The sequence below is a fragment of the Entelurus aequoreus genome, linkage group LG11, assembly GCF_033978785.1.
Source record: "Entelurus aequoreus isolate RoL-2023_Sb linkage group LG11, RoL_Eaeq_v1.1, whole genome shotgun sequence".
Taxonomy (NCBI): Eukaryota; Metazoa; Chordata; class Actinopteri; order Syngnathiformes; family Syngnathidae; genus Entelurus; species Entelurus aequoreus.
In genome coordinates this window covers 5,833,474-5,847,410 of record NC_084741.1, presented here as the reverse complement: position 1 = coordinate 5,847,410, position 13,937 = coordinate 5,833,474, and positions in this window count along the sequence as shown.

The window sequence follows — 13,937 nt, the reverse complement described above, 5'->3', positions numbered from 1 at the left end:
CACTTATTGTGTACTATGTTACATCACATATTGTGTACTATTGTTGCATCAAATATTGTGTACTATTGTTGCATATTGTGTACTATGTTACATCACATATTGTGTACTATTGTTACATATTGTGTACTATGTTACATCACATATTGTGTACTATTGTAACATCACATATTGTGTACTATTTTTACATATTGTGTACTATGTTACATCACATAATGTGTACTATTGTAACATCACATATTGTGTACTATTGTTGCATCACTTATTGTGTACTATGTTACATCACATATTGTGTACTATTGTTGCATCAAATATTGTGTACTATTGTTACATATTGTGTACTATGTTACATCACATATTGTGTACTATTTTTACATCACATATTGTGTACTATTGTTACATATTGTGTACTATGTTACATCACATATTGTGTACTATTGTAACATCACATATTGTGTACTATTGTTACATATTGTGTACTATTGTTACATCACATATTGTGTACTATGTTACATCACATATTGTGTACTATTATTACATCACATATAGTGTACTATTGTTACATCACATGGTGTACTATGTTGCATCACATATTGTGTACTATGTTGCATCACATATTGTGTACTATGTTGCATCACATATTGTGTACTATTATTACATCACATATTGTGTACTATTGTTACATCACATATTGTGTACTAATCTTACACCACATATTGTGTACTATTGTTGCATCACATATTGTGTACTATGTTACATCACATATTGTGTACTATTATTACATCACATATTGTGTACTATTATTACATCACATATTGTGTACTATGTTACATCACATATTGTGTACTATGTTGCATCACATATTGTGTACTATGTTACATCACATATTGTGTACTATGTTGCATCACATATTGTGTACTATTATTACATCACATATTGTGTACTATTGTTACATCACATATTGTGTACTAATCTTACACCACATATTGTGTACTATTGTTGCATCACATATTGTGTACTATGTTACATCACATATTGTGTACTATTATTACATCACATATTGTGTACTATTATTACATCACATATTGTGTATTATGTTACATCACATATTGTGTACTATGTTGCATCACATATTGTGTACTATGTTACATCACATATTGTGTACTATGTTGCATCACATATTGTGTACTATTATTACATCACATATTGTGTACTATTGTTACATCACATATTGTGTACTAATCTTACACCACATATTGTGTACTATTGTTGCATCACATATTGTGTACTATGTTACATCACATATTGTGTACTATTATTACATCACATATTGTGTACTATTATTACATCACATATTGTGTACTATGTTACATCACATATTGTGTACTATGTTGCATCACATATTGTGTACTATGTTACATCACATATTGTGTACTATGTTCATAATACTAACACAGACACTAGTGCTAACAACTTCTTGGTATCGGATTGATACCTAAATGTGTGGTATCATCCAAAACTACTGTCAAGTATGAAAGAAGAGAAGAATAAGTGATTATTACATTTGAACAGAAGTGTAGATAAAACATGTTAATAGAGAAAATAAGCAGATATTAACAGTAAATGAACAAGTGGATTAATCATATTTTTTTTACAGTTTGTCCTTTATAATGTGTACAAAATAATAGGTGTATAAATGACACAATATGTTACTGCATAGACTAATTAGGAGTCTTTGTTTGTTTACTTACTACTAAAAGACAAGTTGTCTAGTATGTTCAACATTTTATTTAAGGACTAAATGACAATAATAAACATATGTTTCACTAACATTTTTTGTTCAAATAAAGACAATAATGACATTTTTTTTATGTTATGCGGAGGTCATAGTTGTGTTATTGAGCCTGGAATGAAAAAGCGACTACTAAGTCAAGGAGATGCTAAATGCTAGGTGGTGGAGAGTGAACAAGAAGTGGGACATGAACAGGGCCGGCCCGTGGCATAGGCCGTATAGGCAAATGCTAAGGGCGCCGTCCATCAGGGGGCGCCATGCCAGTGCCACAAATGTTACAGAAAAAAAAAAAAAAAAAGTTGGTACTATTATTTCTAAATACAAAAAATAATCCCACATTAATTAAAATGCAAAGTAAAGCCTATTTAATAGAAATAATATTTGTCACAACATTACGCCCCCCCCCCAACCCCCCTCCCTTCCCCTATCATGACTCTTTTTTTGGACGTCACCACATCAAAAAAATCAACACAAGATGTCAAAACGGCCAAAACTGTCAGGTTCCCCGGGAAGAAAAAATAGAAAAGAAGAGGAGGAGAAACGAGAAAAAGACAGAGGTAGCAGGGAGGTAACGTTAGCCTACATGAAATTATTTGTCTGTTACAGAATGTGATAGTAACCTGGCTTTAAGCTAATGTTACATGATTTGGCAATTGCTAATCAATAAATAGCTAGTTCTGTTTTAACGTTGGGTTAATATTGTGGAGGGGGCTAAATTGTTATGGAAAATAATAATGTAACGTTAGGTAATTAAAGTACTCCCACCTTACATTCCTTAGGGACACTTGTATTAGATCTTTTAAGCAGGTGTTTTTTGTTTCCATTGTTATTGCCTTCTGGTTAGCTAATGTTTGCCCTGCAGGTAATAGTCACTTTTCCACCCTTTTATATATTAGGTATAGTTGTAAGCCTAGTTGTTGAAGTACACATCATTAATGTTAATTAAGCAATATCACATGAGAGGGAATGCTGTTTTTTTAATTTGAGTACTGCTGTGATTCGGTTAAAGATAATCATAACATAACATTCTCTTATAATATGTTAATTTGCTTTCATTAAGTAAAAAAAATGGTCAAAGACAAAGCTATTGGGTTTCTTGTGAGTATATACACTTCACTGCTGATGTGGGGGGGGGCGCCAGATTGGTTAGGGCCAGGCCTGGACATGAAGACATGTCAGTAAATGAGGTGTGAGTCACTTCTTGGTGTCGTGGCCATCCAACAAGGTTTGATGTTTCTGTCAAGGACGAGCGTGGTGCTGCTGCAAGATCTCACATCTGCAGCTATTATTCTGTCAGCTGGACGTCTTTCATGTGCGCTGCAGTCTCTCATGTGCTCTGCAGTCTCTCATGTGCTCTGCAGTCTCTCATGTGCTCTGCAGTCTCTCATGTGCTCTGCAGTCTCTCATGTGCACTGCAGTCTCTCATGTGCTCTGCAGTCTCTCATGTGCTCTGCAGTCGGGCAAAAAGGCAGCAGAAGAAGACACGGACAAAAAAAAATGGGAGAAGAGCGTCGTCTCTTCCTCCCCAAAGAAAGACGTTTACCCCCGAAAGGTCAAAGCGCTCGTTGACACGCGACTTTGCACCATCAGCACTTTGTGCTGCACAGCAGTTTGCTGCCAGTGACAAATTATGTTTGTGATAATGTTGTTGTTGTTGTTGTTGTTGTCGTCGGCAGCTCCCACAGTCAATACCTGTAATTACAGCGTGTGTGTGTGTATGTGTGTATTTGTGTTTGTGTAAGTGTGTGTGTTTTGTATCTGCGTGTGCGTGTGTGTGTGTGTGCGTGCGTCATTGTGGCAGTTGACAATCCCGCCACGTTTACGTGTAATCGCCTTCAAACTGTGACATTAACAACAGAGAGCTTCCGACATACAATTATCATGATTTATTTTTCTTCTTGTGCCAGGAAAAAAACAACTTTAGACTAGACATTAAGTCCACTTAGCCACTTGCATGATGGGAAATCATCGATTTTCAGAAGCCACCGACTTAAACCTGGAGAGAGCTTTACAATTGATTGAATGCGCAGACGACTTATTCAGGCTTTGGTCCTTTCAGACCCTGCGGAAGTCTTAGTTGTCGTTCATATTTTGTGGAGGGAACGTCTGATGTGGAACATTTCATCCAAACATGATATGACATCAAATAGATCAGTGGTCCTCAACCTTTTTGTAGGTGGGGACCGGTCAACGCTTGAAAATTTGTCCCACGGACCGGGTGGGATTTATTTTTTTTATTTTTATTTTTTTCATAAATAAATACAATCATGTGTGCTTACTTAACTGTATCCCTGCAGACTGTATTGATCTATATTGATATATAATGTATATATTGTTTTTTTTAAGTTGATTTAATTAAAAATAAAAAAATAAAAAATAAAAATTTTTTTTTTTTTTTTTTAATTAAATTTGTTGCGCGGACCGGTACCGGGCCGCGCAACAAATTTAATTAAAAAAAAAATAAAAAATTTGGGGATCAGTGGTGCCCAACCTTTTTGTAGCTGGGGACCGGTCAACGCTTGAAAATTTGTCCCACGGACCGGGGGGGATTTTTTATTTTTATTTTTTATTTTTATTTTTTTTCATAAATAAATACAATCATGTGTGCTTACTTAACTGTATCCCTGCAGACTGTATTGATCTATATTGATATATAATGTATATATTGTGTTTTTTATGTTGATTTAATTAAAAAAAAAAAAAAAAAAAATTTTTATTTTTTTTTAATTTTTTTTATTTAAATTAAATTTCTTGCGCGGCCCGGTACCGGTCCACGGACCGATTGGTACCGGGCCGCGCAAGAAATTTAATTAAAAAAATAAAAATAAAATAAGAAAATAAATAAAAAAATAAATTAAATCAACATAAAAAACACAATATATACATTATTGGGGACCACTGAAATAGATCACTAAGCTCAATATTTAGGTGTTTATGCAAGCAAAGTTAGCACATACAGTGGCGGTCAAAAGTTGTAAAGAACATCCTGTCATGGCTGTCTTGACTTTACAATCATTTCTTATTTTGTTGTGATGTAGTGATTGGAGCACATACTTGTTGCTCACTAAAAACATTCATGAAGTTTGCTTCTTTTATGAATTTATTACGGGTCTACTGAAAATGTGAATTTTTGACCACAAAATTGCTGGAGTACAGCTAAATGTGTTGCTTTTCTGACATGGACTTGTTTCTTCAGCATTGTCCACACCTTTAAGTCAGGACTTTGGGAAGGCCATTCTAAAACCTTCGTTCTAGCCTGATTTAGCCATTCTTTTACCACTTTTGAGGTGTGTTTGGGGTAGGGATGTCCGATAATGGATAATTTTGCCGATATCCGATATTCCGATATTGTCCAACTCTTTAATTACCGATATCAACCGATACCGATATCAACCGATATATGCAGTCGTGGAATTAACAAATTATTATGCCTAATTTGGACAACCAGGTATGGTGAAGATAAGGTACTTTTTAAAAAAAATTAGTAAAATAAGATAAATAAATTAAAAACATTTTCTTGAATAAAAAAGAAAGTAAAACAATATAAAAACAGTTACATAGAAACTAGTAATGAATGAAAATTAGTAAAATTAACTGTTAAAGGTTAGCACTATTAGTGGAGCAGCAGCACGCACAATCATGTGTGCTTACGGACTGTATCCCTTGCAGACTGTATTGATATATATTGATATATAATGTAGGAACCAGAATATTAATAACAGAAAGAAACAACCCTTTTGTGTGAATGAGTGTAAATGGGGGAGGGAGGTTTTTTGGGTTGGTGCACTAATTGTAAGTGTATCTTGTGTTTTTTATGTTGATTTAATTAAAAAAAAAAAAAAAAAAAAAAAAAACGATACCGATAATAAAAAAAACGATACCGATAATTTCCGATATTACATTTCAACGCATATATCGGCCGATAATATCGGCAGACCGATATTATCGGACATCTCTAGTTTGTGGTCATTGTCCTGTTGGAACACCCAACAAGACCCAACCTCCGGGCTGATGATTTTAGCTTGTCCTGAACAATTTGGAGCTAATCCTCCTTTTTCATTGTCCCATTTAAAGCAGCAGTTCCATTGGCAGCAAAACAGGCACAGAGCATACTACTACCACCACCATGCTTGACGGTAGGAATGGTGTTCCTGGGATTAAAGGCCTCACCTTTTCTCTTCCAAGCATATTGCTGGGTATTGTGGCTCCATTTTTGTTTCATCTGACATCACATGGACATAGATAAGACCTTCTGGAGGAAAGTTCTGTGGTCAGATGAAACAAAAATGGAGCTGTTTGGCCACAATAGCCAGCAATATGTTTGGAGGAGAAAAGGTGAGGCCTTTAATGCTGTCAGGTTCAAACACCGATGACATCTATTAGACAAGACAAGAAGCAAAGGAAATCAGGATTCAATTTAGCTCAATGAGGAGAGCGCGTGCACTTGTACCCTCGTACAATGTCGCCCCGCCGCTCTGACGAGGAAGTTCCACGCCTCCTCTTTTATTTGGGACTTTTCTGATTACATAGCATTACATTACATTACATTACGCAGCTGCTCCTAAGGGGAGGTGGTCATAAACAGCTTTTGCACTCGGTCATAAACAGTTAAAAAAAAAAGTTGCCTGGAGCTGCGTCAGGTCTAGCTCCCTCTCTGCTTTGTAGATCCCAGGTCATGACAAGGTCTTCCTGTGGCTGTCCAATAGATCAAGGAGACCGACACCTCCACGTCCATCCCATCGCACACAGTGGAGGTTTACAAGCCTTTTGCTTGATAAGGACAAAGACAGCTTTTGTCTCCTCGCAGGGCAGCCTGAACTCATGGGAAAACAAGTTGTGTGATAACTTATATACTATTATTCTGACAGATGCATGTGCCTGTACGAGCCAGTCTGCCCCCACAACGAGAGGAAAAGGAAGGAGCTTATTGACTACAACGTCGGACTCGCGCAAAGCTCTTCGGGTAAACATGACCATATATGGAGTTGGGAAAAAACGTCACAAATGGCACGTTTGGAGGACGTATGAAGAAAGCCAAGATTATTTCATAAATATGCCTTCACAAAAGCAGGTAAGTAAAGATGATTTTCCCCTTCAAGAAGTCAGGGAAGGAGCTTTTCTTCTCATTGACGTCAAAATGGAACGTTTCAGCGCCTCTTTTCTCCAAAGTGGAGCAAACAGTGAAGGGGAGGGATACATTTTACTCACATTGGGTGCTCGTTAACAACTCATTCAAACACAAAGTTTGGTGATGACTTAGATACAATTATAATGACATTTCTCTTCATTAAAAACAGGTAGTCCTCTTCATTAAAAACAGGTAGTCCTCTTCATTAAAAACAGGTAGTCCTCTTCATGAAAAACAGGTAGTCCTCTTCATTAAAAACAGGTAGTCCTCTTCATGAAAAACAGGTAGTCCTCTTCATTAAAAACAGGTAGTCCTCTTCATTTAAAAATGGGTAGTCCTCTTCATTAAAAATAGGTAGTCCTCTTCATAAAATACAGGTAATCATCGTCATGAAAAACAGGTAGTCATCTTCATTAAAAACAGGTAGTCCTCTTAATTAAAAATAGGTAGTCCCCTTCATTAAAAATAGGTAGTCCTCTTCATAAAATACAGGTAATCCTCTTCATGAAAAAAAGGTAGTCCTCTTCATTAAAAACAGGTAGTCCTCTTCATTAAAAAATAGGTAGTCCTGTTCATTAAAAATAGGTAGTCCTCTTCATTAAAATCAGGTAATCCTCTTCATTAAAAACAGGTAGTCCTCTTCATTAAAAACAGGTAGTCCTCTTCATTAAAAAATAGGTAGTCCTCTTCATAAAAAAACAGGTAATCGTCTTCATTAAAAACAGGTAGTCCTCTTCATTAAAAAACGGGTAGTCCTCTTCATTAAAAACAGGTAGTCCTCTTCATTAAAAACAGGTAGCCCTCTTCATTAAAAACAGGTAGTCCTCTTCATTGAAAATAGGTAGTCCTCTTCATAAAAAACAGGTAATCCTCTTCATGAAAAACAGGTAGTCCTCTTCATTAAAAAAAAGGTAGTCGTCTTCATAAAAAAAAGCTAATCCTCTTCATGAAAAACAGGTAATCCTCTTCATTAAAAACAGGTAATCCTCTTCATTAAAAACAGTTAGTCCTCTTCATTAAAAAACAGGTAGTCCTCTTCATTAAAAACAGGTAGTCCTCTTCATTAAGAATAGGTAGTCCTCTTCATTAAAAACAGGTAGTCCTCTTCATTAAAAATAGGTAGTCCTCTTCATAAAAAAACAGGTAATCCTCTTCATGAAAAACAGGTAGTCCTCTTCATTAAAAAAAGGTAGTCCTCTTCATTAAAAATAGGTAGTCCTCTTCATAAAAAACAGGTAATCCTCTTCATGAAAAACAGGTAATCCTCTTCATGAAAAACAGGTAGTCCTCTTCATGAAAAACAGGTAATCCTCTTCATTAAAAACAGGTAGTCCTCTTCATTAAAAAACAGGTAGTCCTCTTCATTAAAAACAGGTAGTCCTCTTCATTAAGAATAGGTAGTCCTCTTTATTAAAAACAGGTAGTCCTCTTCATTCAAAAAAGGTAGTCCTCCATTAAAAATAGGTAGTCCTCTTCATAAAAAAAAGGTAGTCCTCTTCATGAAAAACAGGTAGTCCTCTTCATTAAAAACAGGTAATCCTCTTCATTAAAAATAGGTAATCCTCTTCATGAAAAACAGGTAGTCCTCTTCATTAAAAACAGGTAATCCTCTTCATTAAAAACAGGTAGTCCTCTTCATTAAAAAACAGGTAGTCCTCTTCATTAAAAACAGGTAGTCCTCTTCATTAAGAATAGGTAGTACTCTTCATTAAAAACAGGTAGTCCTCTTCATTTAAAAAAGGTAGTCCTCTTCATTAAAAATAGGTAGTCCTCTTCATAACAAAAAGGTAATCCTCTTCATGAAAAACAGGTAGTCCTCTTCATTAAAAACAGGTAATCCTCTTCATTAAAAACAGGTAGTCCTCTTCATTAAAAACAGGTAGTCCTCTTCATTAAGAATAGGTAGTCCTCTTCATTAAAAATAGGTAGTCCTCTTCATAAAAAATAGGTAGTCCTCTTCATTAAAAATAGGTAGTCCTCTTCATTAAAAACAGGTAGTCCTCTTCATTAAAAATAGGTAGTCCTCTTCATTAAAAACAGGTAGTCCTCTTCATGAAAAACAGGTAGTCGTCTTCATAAAAAAGCGGTGATGGAGCACCATTTAGTGGAGCATCACACTCCCACACGTGTGTTAATACTCAAAGCAATCCTAACTGCGCTGAACTCAACTCAACTGTCATCATAGAAATTCCTCCAGCTTCCATTTCGGTTTCATTTATTGGATTTTTTGTATTTTTTTATTGAGTTATCAGTCCAAAAGGCTCTGTCAGTTATTCTTGGGAAGAAAATTGAATGTCAAAACCCAGAAGACTTATTGACGGCATTATCAATATGACAACATCACGTATTGATTTGTTTCCTCCACTTTGGACTTTTGCAGCCACGGAGAGCCAGAGAAAAGGGAAAAAAAAAGACGACTTAAAGGGTCTTCAAGGTGTCACGTGACCGCCACATAGACATTCAGGTGTCACGTGACCGCCACATAGACATTGAAGGTGTCACGTGACCGCCACATAGACATTGACGGTGTCACGTGACCGCCACATAGACATTCAGGTGTCACGTGACCGCCACATAGACATTCAAGGTGTCACGTGACCGCCACATAGACATTCAAGGTGTCACGTGACCGCCACATAGACATTCAGGTGTCACGTGACCGCCACATAGACATTCAAGGTGTCACGTGACCGCCACATAGACATTCAGGTGTCACGTGACCGCCACATAGACATTCAGGTGTCACGTGACCGCCACATAGACATTCAGGTGTCACATGACCGCCACATAGACATTCAGGTGTCACGTGACCGCCACATAGACATTCAGGTGTCACATGACCGCCACATAGACATTCAGGTGTCACGTGACCGCCACATAGACATTCAGGTGTCACATGACCGCCACATAGACATTCAGGTGTCACGTGACCGCCACATAGACATTCAAGGTGTCACAAGACCGCCGCATAGACATTCAAGGTATCACGTGACCGCCACATTGACATTCAAAGTGTCACAAGACCGCCGCATAGACATTCAAGGTGTCGCGTGACCGCCACATAGACATTGAAGGTGTCACGTGACCGCCACATAGACATTGAAGGTGTCACAAGACCGCCACATAGACATTGAAGGTGTCACGTGACCGCCACATAGACATTCAAGGTGTCACGTGATCGCTGCATAGACATTCAAGGTGTCACGTGACCGCCACATAGACATTGACGGTGTCACATGACCGCCACATAGACATTCAAGGGGTCACGTGACCACCACATAGACATTCAGGTGTCACGTGACCGCCACATAGACATTCAGGTGTCACGTGACCGCCACATAGACATTCAGGTGTCACGTGACCGCCACATAGACATTGAAGGTGTCACGTGACCGCCACATAGACATTGAAGGTGTCACATGACCGCCACATAGACATTCAAGGTGTCACGTGACCGCCACATAGACATTCAGGTGTCACATGACCGCCACATAGACATTCAGGTGTCACGTGACCGCCACATAGACATTCAAGGTGTCACAAGACCGCCGCATAGACATTCAAGGTATCACGTGACCGCCACATTGACATTCAAAGTGTCACAAGACCGCCGCATAGACATTCAAGGTGTCGCGTGACCGCCACATAGACATTGAAGGTGTCACGTGACCGCCACATAGACATTGAAGGTGTCACAAGACCGCCACATAGACATTGAAGGTGTCACGTGACCGCCACATAGACATTCAAGGTGTCACGTGATCGCTGCATAGACATTCAAGGTGTCACGTGACCGCCACATAGACATTGACGGTGTCACATGACCGCCACATAGACATTCAAGGGGTCACGTGACCACCACATAGACATTCAGGTGTCACGTGACCGCCACATAGACATTCAGGTGTCACGTGACCGCCACATAGACATTCAGGTGTCACGTGACCGCCACATAGACATTGAAGGTGTCACGTGACCGCCACATAGACATTGAAGGTGTCACGTGACCGCCACATAGACATTCAAGGTGTCACGTGATCGGCACATAGAAATTCAAGGTGTCACGTGACCGCCACATAGACATTCAGGTGTTACGTGACCGCCACATGGACATTCAAGGTGTCACGTGACCGCCACATAGACATTCAAGGTGTCACGTGACCGCCGCATAGACATTGACGGTGTCACGTGACTGCCACATAGACATACAAGGAGTCACGTGACCGCCACATAGACATTCAGGTGTCACGTGACCGCCACATGGACATTCAAGGTGTCACGTGACCGCCACATAGACATTCAGGTGTCACGTGACCGCCACATAGACATTCAAGGTGTCACGTGACTGCCACATAGACATTCAAGGAGTCACGTGACCGCCACATAGACATTCAAGGTGTCACGTGACCGCCGCATAGACATTGACGGTGTCACATGACTGCCACATAGACATTCAAGGTGTCACGTGATCGCTGCATAGACATTCAAGGTGTCACGTGACCGCCACATAGACATTGACGGTGTCACATGACCGCCACATAGACATTCAAGGGGTCACGTGACCGCCACATAGACATTCAAGGTGTCACGTGATCGGCACATAGAAATTCAAGGTGTCACGTGACCACCACATAGACATTCAAGGTATCATGTGACTGCCACATAGACATTCAAAGTGTCACAAGACCGCCACATAGACATTCAAGGTGTCACAAGACCGCCGCATAGACATTTAAGGTATCACGTGACCGCCACATAGACATTCAAAGTGTCACAAGACCGCCGCATAGACATTCAAGGTGTCACGTGACCGCCACATAGACATTGACGGTGTCACATGACCGCCACATAGACATTCAAGGGGTCACGTGACCGCCACATAGACATTCAAGGTGTCACGTGATCGGCACATAGAAATTCAAGGTGTCACGTGACCACCACATAGACATTCAAGGTATCATGTGACCGCCACATAGACATTCAAAGTGTCACAAGACCGCCACATAGAAATTCAAGGTGTCACGTGACCACCACATAGACATTCAAGGTATCATGTGACCGCCACATAGACATTCAAAGTGTCACAAGACTGCCACATAGACATTCAAGGTGTCACGTGACCGCCACATAGACATTTAAGGTATCACGTGACCGCCACATAGACATTCAAAGTGTCACAAGACCGCCGCATAGACATTCAAGGTGTTGCGTGACCGCCACATAGACATTGAAGGTGTCACGTGACCGCCACATAGACATTGAAGGTGTCAGGTGATCGCCACATAGACATACAAGGTGTCACGTGACCGCCACAGAGACACAGGTGCCAGCGTTCTGCCTCGCTTCCCTGGTGACAAATGGGATGGTTCTCCTCCTGGCTCGGTTCCTCTGTGGGGATGTTTGCATGGCCACCATTGCATCATGCATCACGTGTAAGTGCATCAGTTAGGCATGTCACAATATTCCACGCGGGGGTGAGGGTGAGGGGGAGGGGAGGCGTGGGCTGTAATGAAGCACGAGTGCTGCTCCTCCAAGCGTGACTTGTTTGAAATGTGTCGCACTGCAGGATACTTACAACAATACCGTAGATGTTTTACTTACCTGTATATCAGCCGCACCCACCAAATATTAGGGAAAGAAATATTTTCCATATATTACCTGCAGGTATGTACGTTGTGGAATTACTTATTTACACATAAATATTCTGTAAATGTTTGTTTACATACCTTAATTGTTTCCAAACGGTGTCTGTACAGGGCAGTAAAACGGCTGATCAACAAAACAGAAGTTACTCCACGCTGACGTTTTGGGGAATTTAGTGAGGAGTTTGTGAAAGTGAACAACAATACAAAAAGAATGCCGTTGTAAGTTAATAACACTAACACAGACACGCATGAACGTGTTAGCATATTTGCTAATGCTAACGATGCTAGCGTCACTCCTATAGACATCACACGTGGGAAAGTTTAGCAAGTATGAACAGTTTTAGTTCTATTGTAAAACTTGAAAAAGGTGCTTGGAGTTATAAATGAAGAATCCATTCAAGTAAAAACGCCACGGACGGCTAGACGACTGAACGGCGCTCTACTTCCTGTTGAAATGGAGGGACACTGCAGCACCTGCAGGGAGCAAACTCGTCCGAAAGATGGCGCCATGGCGCAAACAACAAAGCACAGTATCAGTGCATTTCCTTGTTTTTCTATGAGCCGCACCGTCTTATAAGCCGCGGGATTCAAAGTGTAGGAAAAAAGGTAATAATCACGTTGATTTTTCAACTTGAAATCACAGCAGTCTTCAACCTCGCGGCCACGCAAAATGCAGGCAAAGTCTCGTAGGTCTCCGACTTCAAAATGCATACACAAAGAGGTTGGTCAAATAAAAGCTGATTTATGAACAATGATATTCGGCATGATCTTGTCATCGTCTCGTTGGTAGCGGCCTGAAGTTTGTCATGAATCAAAGCATGAACGGCCGTTTGGTTGCAGAGATGAGGAAAGGTGAGCCAACGGTGCCATCTTGTGGCCCAATGACAGGAACACGCACATTGTGACTATTTGTCTACCTGACAAATGATGAAACATTCTGGCCTCTCGTCTTCTGGCCTCTCGTCTTCTGGCCTCTCGTCTTCTGTCCTCTCGTCTTCTGTCCTCTCGTCTTCTGTCCTCTCGTCTTCTGTCCTCTCGTCTTCTGGCCTCTCATCTTCTGTCCTCTCGTCTTCTGTCCTCTCGTCTTCTGTCCTCTCGTCTTCTGTCCTCTCGTCTTCTGGCTTCTCGTCTTCTGGCCTCTCGTCTTCTGTCCTCTCGTCTTCTGTCCTCTCGTCTTCTGTCCTCTCGTCTTCTGTCCTCTCGTCTTCTGGCTTCTCGTCTTCTGGCCTCTCGTCTTCTGTCCTCTCGTCTTCTGGCCGCTCGTCTTCTGTCCTCTCGTCTTCTGGCTTCTCGTCTTCTGTCCTCTCGTCTTCTGTCCTCTCGTCTTCTGTCCTCTCGTCTTCTGTCCTCTCGTCTTCTGGCCTCTCGTCTTCTG